Source organism: Carya illinoinensis, chromosome 15 (assembly GCF_018687715.1).
Source record: "Carya illinoinensis cultivar Pawnee chromosome 15, C.illinoinensisPawnee_v1, whole genome shotgun sequence".
Taxonomy (NCBI): Eukaryota; Viridiplantae; Streptophyta; class Magnoliopsida; order Fagales; family Juglandaceae; genus Carya; species Carya illinoinensis.
In genome coordinates, this window is record NC_056766.1 from 10,559,242 (window position 1) to 10,571,479 (window position 12,238).

Below are 12,238 nucleotides of genomic sequence, written 5' to 3' on the forward strand. Positions count from 1 at the left end.
CAAATAAAATATATTACTAATAGTTGTTTGACCAACTAGTTTACCAAAGAAATTTGAAACGTACGTTCTTCTCACAGCAGAGATTTCCATCCAGCTAGGGTTGATGGATAAGCATGCAATACTTTTGCTAAATAGGACCCGTAATGAGAAATTAATTAAACACGTGTATTATATATATTTATATATATTTAAACACGATCGGCCTAAGAATATGACACAAATCATGATATGCGGTACTATATAATAATTAATTCTTATCGAGCTATTATTAAATCATAAACATATATGGTCCAAGAAAGATGTTTGGAAAGTTTCAACAGGAGACTAACATATGCAGTTCCTCGCGCGATCCTTTGTTGAACGGGCGCCATACATGCACGTACCCTATGAACAGAATTGCAGCAAGAGAAGCAAGGACATAATAATTAATTGAAGATGGCCTCCGGAACTGAGGCTATAAATACGTGTTTATCGATGGATCGATCAAAGTCAAGAGCAGAAACTTAAGCTTCCTTTGATCTCCTATAAACAACAACCAAGGCAATCTTTTGATCTTTCGCTACGTACTTACGATCACTTACGTACGTGCCTTAAATTTTCATCTTCTTCATGGAAAAAACAATGTCAGTTCAGCCTCAGCACACAACATACAGGAATTTCATCACCATTTTAAGCATTGATGGGGGTGGTATCAGGGGGCTTATCCCTGCAACTATACTAGCTTTCCTTGAATCACAACTTCAGGTACATGAATATATATAATTTGGGTTACCGGAAAGATTCAAGATTCAGGTCTTCCATAAGCATAAATACATATGTACATAGCCGAAATTTTATGCATATGAATGTCACCACGTACTAACAAGTTTGATATAACCATGGCATGTATATATAGGAGTTGGATGGTGAGGAAGCTAGACTTGCAGACTACTTTGACGTGATTGCAGGAACAAGCACAGGTGGTCTTGTGACCGCCATGTTAGCTGCTCCAAATGAAAATAATCGACCTCTCTTTGATGCCAAGGATATCAAGCCCTTCTATCTCCAACATGGTCCTCGGATTTTCCCACAGAAGGGGTATTCATGATATATACTTCACTACTCCCCTCCTTCACAATAGTAGCGTACTTGTGTATTTTATTTGTACGGCACATGAAAGCTTTTGTATAATCTGCATATTTTAAATATTAACTAGTGAAAATGTACTGGTCTTGAATCTTTTTGATTGCAGTGGCTTATATGGAATCTTCAAATCACTGATAGGGCCCAAGTATGACGGGAAATACCTTCACGGGGTTCTAAGGGAGAATTAGGAGAAACTCGGCTGCATAGCACAATTGACCAATGTTGTGATTCCAACTTTTGATATCAAGAATCTGCAGCCAACAGTTTTCACATCCTATGAGGTCTGATCTTTCTCTCTAGTCTCTCTCTCTAGAATCATGAGCTTCAGATGTTAGTTTCCTTTCATATAAAATTAGTATTCATAAATTTGGAGAGAATGATATAAATAGCTCTAAAAGTATTTCTATCTGGTGCAGGACACAGAAAAGTGACGTGAATAATTTCGGGCTAAATCGAATTCTTTTCAGTTTTACGAGTCTGACAGGGCGAGAAATATGTATTTCAAAGTCATTGACCTCGTCCCTCTTAATTGCAGGCGAAGAAACATCACTCCTGTTTGAATGCTCGACTATCCGACATATGCATTGGTACTTCGGCAGCTCCAACATACCTTCCTGCCCATCAGTTCAAGCACCAAAACGAGGCGGGAAAGGTTTCTGAATTCAATCTTATAGATGGAGGTGTTGCTGCAAACAATCCGGTATAATATTATATAATCTTTAAAGTGACATTTTAAAGTTTTATAATACTTCGAAAGAGTTGAGCTGATATTCTTTCTTTCTTGGCGTTTTGTTGGTTCCCTGGTCCAGGCCTTAGTTGCCATAAACCAAGTGACTAAAGAGATCTTCGATGCCAATCCTGATTTCTTCCCAATAAAGCCCACAGACTATGGTCGCTTTCTTGTAATCTCATTAGGCACTGGCTCGGGAAAGATAGAGAAAAAATACAGTGCTAAAATGGCAGCAAAGTGGGGCCTTCTTGATTGGCTAGTTCATGGCGGTTCAGTTCCCATAGTGGATGTGTTTACTCAAGCAAGTGCAGATATGGTTGATTTGCATCTTGCTGTGGTTTTCCAAGCCCTTCATTCAGAACAGAATTACCTCCGAATTCAAGTAGGAAACTTCTTTTGATCTAGGGTTTGAATGCAGCTTGCAAGGGTTTTAAAATTTCAAGTTATATTATTAATTACTATTTCTATAAAATATTGGTTGAGGATGACACCTTGACTGGGACAGCAGCTTCGGTTGATGACTCTACAAAAGAGAACTTGAACAAACTTGTTGAGATAGGGGAGAAACTATTGAAGAAACCAGTATCAAGGGTGAATTTGCAGACGGGTTATTCAGAACCGGTCAAAAATTGTGGTACAAATGAGGAGGCTTTGAGAATGTATGAAAAAGAAATGATTGAACTCGCATTAAGTACTACACATTTCATTATTCGATGTTGTACTCATAGTTTATTATAAAAATAATTAACACATAAATTCTTTCTGCAGGTTAGCGAAAAAACTTTCTCAAGAGAAAAAGTGTCGAGAGGCCGGAAAATCTACACACATGGAGCACGTTCATGCATATTACTAGTCTCTGAATTCGGGCTGTTCATGATCACCTCCATTCTACATATTCATAGCAGTTCTCAATGATTTGTTCCCTTCTAATTCATACTATATTCTTTTCATGTAATGAATTCATTCTTCGTTGATTGTTTGATATTGCTACAATAAACAAAAAACTTGTCAAGAAATTAGAAAGTTTGATGTAATGGTCACGAATAAAGTTATGTGTGATGATTGAAAGTGTTAGGTTGAGATCATTATCTGTAACAATATTGTGAGCTTTTTACCATATATTAGACAAATATTTGCAAAGATCGAACTCCTCAGCAAATTAGTTAATAGTTAACAATATAATTAGGATTAGATTTTAAATAATTCCAAGTTAGATTAATAATCTAAATTGATTAAGGAATAAAAAAATAAGAAACAAAATAAGAATCAATCAACTTGAAATATTAAATTGTTAAACTGGCCTGAAACTATTTAATTTGCCTCAAAAGCTTTGAAGAAACCATGGCCTGGCCAAGGAATAACAATTATATAAAATTGTTTACATAGTTTAGCAATATGTCCACATCAACACCTAGAAATTATAAAGAATTTTTATTTTAGATGATGATATACAACGGTACTTATACAAAAGATAATATTACAAGATACAAGTAATTAATTAACCTAATCTAGTGGGTGGATCAGGTCATCAACCGAGCCATAAAGAAAACCAGGCTCAGGACTAAAACAGGCCCAACATGAATTAGTAACCAAAAAAGTAATTCTAAGATGTCTAATAACATCGGAAAAGATTACGAGCATCAACATATATGTAGCTAGCTTATTGTAAAGGAAGTAAATTAAAAAGGAAAAAGAAAAAAAGGAAAATGCTTGTTCCATTGAGAAATCATGTGACCCCTGAAAGTGACCAATATATATATTTTTTAACTTAATGGTTATTAAGAAAGTGTTTTTTAAATGTTTAAAGGTTTAAAAAATGTTTGAAAAAGAAAAATGTAATTTACACTATTGGTACAACATGTAGGGGTCCCCTTTCTCCGTGGCCATAGCATTTCCAAAAATTAAACAAAGAAAACAGCCGGCCGGACGTATCGGAAAGGAATACTTTTGGGAAGAGCTAGTGCAAATCTTTCGCATAAAGGGACAAATCCACATATGAAAATTTGAATTCCGTTTCCCTCAATATTAATGCTCGTTCTCAACTTTATCGATCCTTTCCTCATGAAGCTGGCTCAACATTTCCATAAATATTTTGGTGATCGGATATTAGCCTAACTAGGACATGATCATGCACCTACGGAAAGAAATTCAAGTTATGGTTTGGCTAAGGATAAGAAAAGAACAAATAAAAAAGGGAATCACAGATCTACAAATTTTTGTGGCTTTTGCCACGGGTTCTTTTTCTGCGACTAACTGTCGTGGGAAAAAGTGGCTTTTTGTCACTAAAATATTTGGAGAGAATAAATATAGACATTTTCCTATGAAATTGTCTTGATCGATAATGTTTGATGACAAAAGATTTTTCTTTATCACGTCTGTAATTTTTGTGACCAACTTGTTTCCTGGTAATAAATATGGGCAACATATGCGCCTTTAGTAGAAAAATAGTTATTATAACGAGTTAAATTGACTTTTTACCACGGATTAAAGTTGCCGCAAAATTACTATTTAACTTGTATCCTCATCACCGTGGCTTATTGTTTTTGCTCGCTACTAAATAAGTAATTCCCACAAATATTACTCGCCATAAAAATATCTAAATATTTTTAAATAGAGGAATACTATACATCAGCGTACTGTATATCCCACGTCCACACCTGACGTCGATTATCTTTCTTTTATTTTTTTTTAGAGATTTATTTTAGAGATTTAAAAGATTAATTCTTTTGTTTTAAATTTATCAAATTTCTCGCTGGATTTATTTTATGATTTTTTTAGTTATGAAAATTATTTTGATGTACTTTCTTGTTATTAATTATTGTTTTGTAGTTAATAAATTTTATTATTTTATTTTACTAAATCATTGCATTTAAATTATATTATTTAAATTTTCTATTGTGAAATTTTTTTTGTTAGGTCTATTTTGAGACTCAGATTAAAAATACTACACCTTATTTATTTCCCTTCATTTTTTTTCCTTTTCCTCATTTTCTTTTTCCTTTTTTCTTTCTTCTTTCTTTTTTCTTCTTTCTTTTTCTTTTTCTCCTCCTTATTTCTCCCCCAGCTCGTGCGGGACCCAGCCTCTCGATCTTTTATCCTCCACCCAGCCACACCGTGCCTTGCCATCTGGCAACATCGCCCAGCTCACCAGCTCCCCCACACTCCGGCTACCTCTCCCACCCCAACCTTCCTTACACACGCTCTCTCTCTCTCTCCTCCCCGTTGGCCGTGCGAAATCCATTCTGGTTGTGGGTTGTTGCGCCGCCATGTGCTGCCCATTTCTGTCGCTGTTGCTCCCATTCTCTTCCCCATCAGTTGGCGACCTCACCCCTCTATTTTTAGCCCCTCTCGCGCCGCCAAACTCCACCAGCACCACCATTGGCCACCATCTTCTTATCATTTCATTACCGGTCCTCTAGCAACCGAAATCACCCTTTCCCACTCCCAATCCGCCACCTTTGAAGCCCCACCCTTCACCTCCTGTAAGTCCTCCTTTAGGTTATTTTCGTTTTTCTTTGTAATATAATTTTTGGTTCTAAGTGCTTGATTTTGCTCAAGTATGTAGAACTTGAAGTGGATTGATGATAATTAATCCTTATATTTATTGCTTAATTTTTTTTTTTTTTTGGTAGAACTTGAAGTGGGCGATTATTTCATTCGTTTTACATTTGAAATGAGAATGGTTTACTTAGTGTAAATTGAATTGATTCTGTATATGTGGAGGCCAATAACTTGTAGTTCATACCAATTAGGCCCTTTCAAGTGTGATATTAGCTAACTTGGGATATTTGATTGTTTTAAAAAATTGTAATGTCGTAAAGAAGTTCTCTGACAAGGGGGTTTCCACAAAAGAAGCACCTTTGAAGATATTTTACACACGACTTTTTCAAATTGAAGAAAAGAATTGGACTTGGTACCAAGGTAAAACTTTTATTTTTGTTTCCACTTTTCTAACTTGAAGCATGTTTTTATTTGTACTATTTGTAATGGTAAAGATATGTCCAACTTCTTTAATAATAATCGTACTAATGTTCAGCAGGTTAGTTCAATGCAAGGCTACAAGTTTTGTTTGAATATGTCTTTTACTGGGATATTCACATGAAATGGTAGTGGAGTTGGAAGGAATTGGTGGTGGTGGAAAGATGCAGCTAGAGGCTTGTTCCTTAGCTATAGTTACTTTAAGTTGTTCCTTTGTGCTTTTGAAATCAGTTTCTTATTGAGTGATTGTTATCTTAGGAATCAGATAATGGAAAGAACTTGGTTTGTGTGGACATTCTGTTGCTTTTTGTACATTTTTTATACAATACTTGTAGTTGTAACTTGTTTCTTTGACTACACTTATTCTCTTGTGCTAAGACACACAACAGAGGAAGTGATTGTTGCATGCATAGTGTTTAACAAAACATGGTTAGTTTATAGAATTTGGGCCCTATGATATTTGTTAAATTCAAAAGCCAAAATCAGAGAGTATAAATGTCTAGCATCAGTGGCTAGGAAACTTAGTGTTTTGCATAATGTCAACCTTATATTGTTCTAAGTTAAGAGAAAGGGCATTTGAAAATTACTAGATATGTCAATAAAATAATCGATATGTCAATAAAGTCCAATCCAATGAAATAATATATCTATCAATAATATTAGTCCTAAGTTTTCTTACCTGCACGACTAGTCATCTTCTTACTCCCCAAGTTCATGCACAAGTTATGGTTGTTTTAGAGACCATACAGGAAATTGGAAGGTGAGTGTTTACAACTCAACATAGATGGATATTTTGTCTGGAAAAATGAAATTATTATTTACATTTTACTGTTTGGATTTCTGAACATGCTTAGCTAACTATTATTTTTATCACATTCCAGAAACCTTAGTAGTAAGGATGCTTAGCTACTATCTTTTCTTGTTAGATTTCCTTTCTCTGAATTTTGCACTTTTAATAGTCATGAGCTATTTATATTTTGTCATGTTTATATGTTGACAGGAAAATATCAAGATAAAGCAAGAAATTGGGAAATGGCCTCTCAAAAGCCCTGAAGTTAGTACCCATTTTTTTGCTTCTGCCACTAGCTATGGGTTAGTCGCTTTCTGTCTCCCTACTGGTTTTAATTTATATGTTTTTATTTTATCCTAACATTCAGGGTTGTTTCACTGGAATATGATGCTTTATTTATTTTGCCTATGTTGGCTATGGAGTTTTGAATTGATTTAGATCTTCTTTTCCTTTCATGTAGGTTCAGCACTATCATCTACCTCAAGAAAACTTGGTGGCTTGAAAACATATGGTCTATTTTGATTGTATGCAGCCTTATGTTTTGGCTTGAGTTTAACTGGACTATGGATTTAGTAATAGTATGTTCATGGGTTTCGAGAGTAATTTTAGATTGTAGTGGACAGATTTAATATTTACTTCTTAATTATACTAGTATTTGTCCAATGAGCATAGAAATGGTGGGTAAATTATTATTACTCATGAATTATATGCCACAAGCCTCTCACCAGGAAATTTGGTAGAAAAAGGTTTGTTCTCACATACTCCCCACTTTTTTCGACTAATTATTCTCACGGAAATGACACAGTAAGCCACCACACTAAATCATCTGCCATTGCTTTTGTCACGGGGAATACTTATTTCCAATAGTACAATTAGAGAATAATAAGTTCTTTCGACAAATATAGAGATGACTAAAACATATTTATCACCAAATAGTATCATCTCAATACTAATAATAGTCACGATTTAGGGAGTGGTCAAAAACTTTATACCACTAAATGTGTGACAAAATCATACGTGACTAATACACTTTTTCGGACTGTGGTTCTGGTGAAATTGATGTTACTGTCACTACAAAGGGTTAGGTTTCTGTCTCCATTTGCCACGGATGAAAATAGGTTTTGTCACAACTTCTAGTCATGACGAGAGGTAGTTTTTTCCCACGAATTAACTTTTTCCTAGGAAAAGTTTATTGCTCATGAATTATATTCCACCAATATCTCACAAACAAAATTGGTGGAAAAATATTTTTTCTCACATAGTCCCCACCTATTTCGACCAAATTCCCTTGTGAGAAAAACCAATATTTGTTGTAATGTCTATCTAGATCGGATATTAGCCTAACTAGGACATGATTATGCACCTACGGAAAGAAATTCAGGTTATGGTTTGGCTAAGGAAAAGAAAAGAATAAATGAAAAAGGGAATCACGGATCTATCTAGATATATATATATATATATATATATATATATATATATATATATATTCTTAGATTAAAATCATGTTAAAATCAAGCCTCCTCATTTGACTCCGGCGAATTGCATGATTCTTCAACTTCAATCAATTTAGGCTTTTAAATATAATTTAAACAATTAAATTAATATTTTTCCATTGTACGTTAAATAACACCTGAGGATAGATTTATGTAATATATAATTTAAATAAGTAAATTAATTTAGAGTAATGCTATATATATTCGTGGAGTGTACAAATGTCATGTAGTTGTTTTGAAAAAAAGTGAAATTTACTATTAAATTTTTTTTTTTTTTTTTTTATGGCCGGGGGTCATGTATTTATTTATTTTTTTCAAAATGATTACATGTCGCTTGCATACTCATGACTACTATCATTTTTCATGTTAATATACTAAATATCAATAACACTGAATTCTAAGATCTCACATACATGGCCTTTGCTTCGTTTAATCTCTCTTGTAAATTGGGTCATGGTATCAATATTTTCGCAGAGACTTTTGCTTTAAAAATTGGTTTTGTACTCCAATGTTACTAGCTACCTGTCCATGTTCTTATTTTTGAAACCGATTAATTATCGGTACCTGGTTAATATATAATTGATTAAAAACCTGTAAACAAGGGCCTCGGATTTATTTTGAACTATATATATATGGGTATAACTAGATATTATTTCCTTGCATGTTTTCAGACATTTTAAGATCAATGATACTACATATTTCTTGTATATATATATGATCTCTTTCATGATGTGTGTATTTTTCTTTCTTTTTCTAATCAATTTTGTTATTTTTATATAGTTAATTTTTAATTTTTTAATTTTTTTTTTTTTTTTGGGGATCATCACTCATGATATTGTAATTTGTTGGTTTTGTTTTTTCAACAAGAAGACAGCTAGGGTATCGAAATATATACTCTAGAATCTTTGGCATGGGACATATATAAAGACCCCGCTCTTTAATTAGAGATAGCACCCATCCCGGCCACTTGATATGATCTCCTACCTGTAACATCAAGGAACCCAGCTTAAAATGTACGCAAAGTGAGCAAAAAGTATTTATGCTTGGAAGTGGATATGGAAAATATGCCCTTCATGATATGATAGAATGCGATATCTCACCCCTGGAGGTTGGAAGTACTATTCCTCAATTTCCTGAACCATCATCGATTAATAAACCTTATCAAAAGCTCAAGATGATTATCATGAGCTCCAATTATAGCTAGCTAGGTTTTGGTATTCCAAAATATGAAGTTAAAGACAAGTCTGGTTGCTTTGCTTGTTTGATCATTAATATTTGAATTATAGCGTTGAAATGCATTTAGATACTCATTTAGATCCTTATATACATGTATTTATCGTCAAAATCTTAGCCACACGTACGTATATTTTTCTGTCATGATCATAGGCATAGGGACTAATATATAAATTAAGTAATTAATAATATTATATACTAGTAATATTTTTCTGTCACGAGTAACTTTTCATCATAAATAGTTATTTTGATCGCAAAAATTCGTTTTTCTGATAGCTAGATCACATATTACTATATATCAATTGTTTAGATATATATATATATATATATACACATATAATATTATGTGATTTATTATATATGCTTTTCTTAACATCATATGTATGTGATTTTTATTATATGTCTATAAAGATTTATAAATGATTAAATAATATATATGACGATGTGATGGGATGACGATCATGTTTGGATTATTTTCCCTCACGGTTAGATTAGTGGGGAGTGGGGACTGGATTCCTACTGATCTGTAGCCATGTCCTGCCCGGCCGTTCCATCCCTAGATAACATCACGGGCCGGTCTCCACTAGGCCATATTACTCACTTTTTTCTTCTCTTTTTTAAAGGCATTGAAACAGTGACTTCTTGGATTGATTAATAACATGTCCTTATCACAGAAAGTAATAATATGTATGGATGATTTACAGGTTGTCTAGATATTGTAATGAGATGAGTTACGTATTAATTTTAGATGATAGTTGAATAAAATATTATTAGAATTTTATTTTTTAATATTATTATTATTTTTAAATTTGAAAAAATTAAATTATTTATTATATTTTATGTGAAAATTTGATAAAATTAAATTATTTATTATATTTTATGTGAAAATTTGATAAAATTATAACGATGATGAAATGAGATGAAATAGGTTGAGAGTTCTATTTCTCAATCTAAACAATCTCTAATTAGATCTCGATAGTCACCATTCCTTGTAATTAAATATTATGAAAAATAATTTATAGTCTTACGTTGTGTAAATTTCGTATATTCTATTTGAAAGAAGTGTACAAATCTAAGACCTACATGAAAATATCCACTTATTACTAGTAGACCCTACTTTTCTTTAAGAGATTACACGAGACTTACATAGCAATGTAATTGGATAATATATATAGGGTGCTTCTAAAGTCACCGAAAGGTGCTCCCGATTAAACCTCCCAAAAGGTGCATTACAGTTTTTTTATTTTTTATTTTATTTTTTATGCATTTTTTAACCATCATAAAAATTTTAAAAAATAAAATAAAAAAATCATAACATTATTTTAAAAAAATTCCTTAATCACTAAGTAAAAAGAAAAAAGAAAAAGGATTCGGTACACTTATTCGGGACACCAATTTGGAACATATAGCATTTCTGATATATATATATATATATATATATATATATAGCTTGGTTTATGTTAGCTACTTGATTATGAAAATTATAATTTCATGATGTGATCGATTAATTGATTTCAGGACTTCAAGTTGAGTAATATTTGATTTGTTAATTTTTGTCAAAATTTTACTAAAAATAAATTTTAAAGATCTTTGTTTTTGCTATATTATTTATGTGTTGATATAGAAATATATTATTTATTATAAATAGTAAAAAATAAAAAAAAAAATGTTAATGTCCTCCACGCTGCACTTGCAAAAATATAAATATTAAAAAAATAAAGAAATTTTGTCCTCCACTTGCAATAACTTTATTCTTATATGTGCCCAACACATTGCATCAACTATATATAATTGTTTCAATAAAAAAATAAAAATAAAAATATTTATTTAACCATTAAACACGCTAATAATAATAAAAAAAACCGTCTATTTACCCATTAATTAAACATAATAACATTTATCAAATATATTTTTATATATTTTTTTAATATTTATAATTAATAATATATATATTTATATACAAACACATAAATAACATAGCAAATGCAGGGACATTCTCAATGGTCTCTATAAATTTATTTTAATTAAAATTGCAAGGTATTCTCCAACATGCAATGCTGGTCGTTGAAGTCTTTAACATGAGGAGATGTTCTCCTAGAAATATCATTTGGTTTATCATCTGGCGCAGTCCAAAAAAAGTCGTATATTCCACTCCACTAAAGAAATATCACTACCAAAACACGTCTGTCCTCCACAACAATGAATTATACAGTAATGATCGATCTATGGGCCCAAATATTCACAAAAAAATCAACAAATGAATAAAAACTTATTCGCATCAATACTATACGAAGTTGCATGCATGCACCTGATTTTCTATATAAACCCGTCATTTCCATACAGGCCAGCCCACAGCCAGCAAACTACATATCATTTCAGATACCCATAATATTCCCTTGTTAGTTTTTATCACGGGAAACCAAAACTCCCACTCCGCCAGCAGAAGACTAAGGTCTTGTCCTGCGCCTATGGCTCAGAAAGTTGCTGTCAAGGATGCATCTGCGAAATGCAGTGATGCACAGTTGAAATCTATGTATGAGCGCTGTGAAGCGGACAAAGACGGCAGGCTTAGCCAGGCAGAGCTGCAAAATCTTTTAACAGAGATGGGAGTTGAATTCCCTCATTTGAGAGCTAAATCATTACTCTGGCATGCTGATGAAAATCAAGATGGATCCATCAGCTTGAGCGAGTTCGGTACGCTCATAAAATATGCCTTGAAACTCAGCACCGTTCCCAAGGCCTAACTTTATGTTATATACATATAGCAGATGGGGGGATCATAAAAGTATTGGTATACTTTGTGGAAAACATGTGGGTTGTATACTTTGCAAGCTGCAGCTTTCTTATTTAGTTAACGTACAATAAATCCTCTCTAGCTTTCTGGGTTTT

The 12,238-nt window shown here is 32.8% G+C and overlaps 1 pseudogene; it reads left to right on the forward strand.

The window, feature by feature from the left end:
• Positions 1-503: 503 nt before the first annotated feature.
• Positions 504-2,929, forward strand: LOC122297359 (annotated as a pseudogene).
• Positions 2,930-12,238: the final 9,309 nt, after the last annotated feature.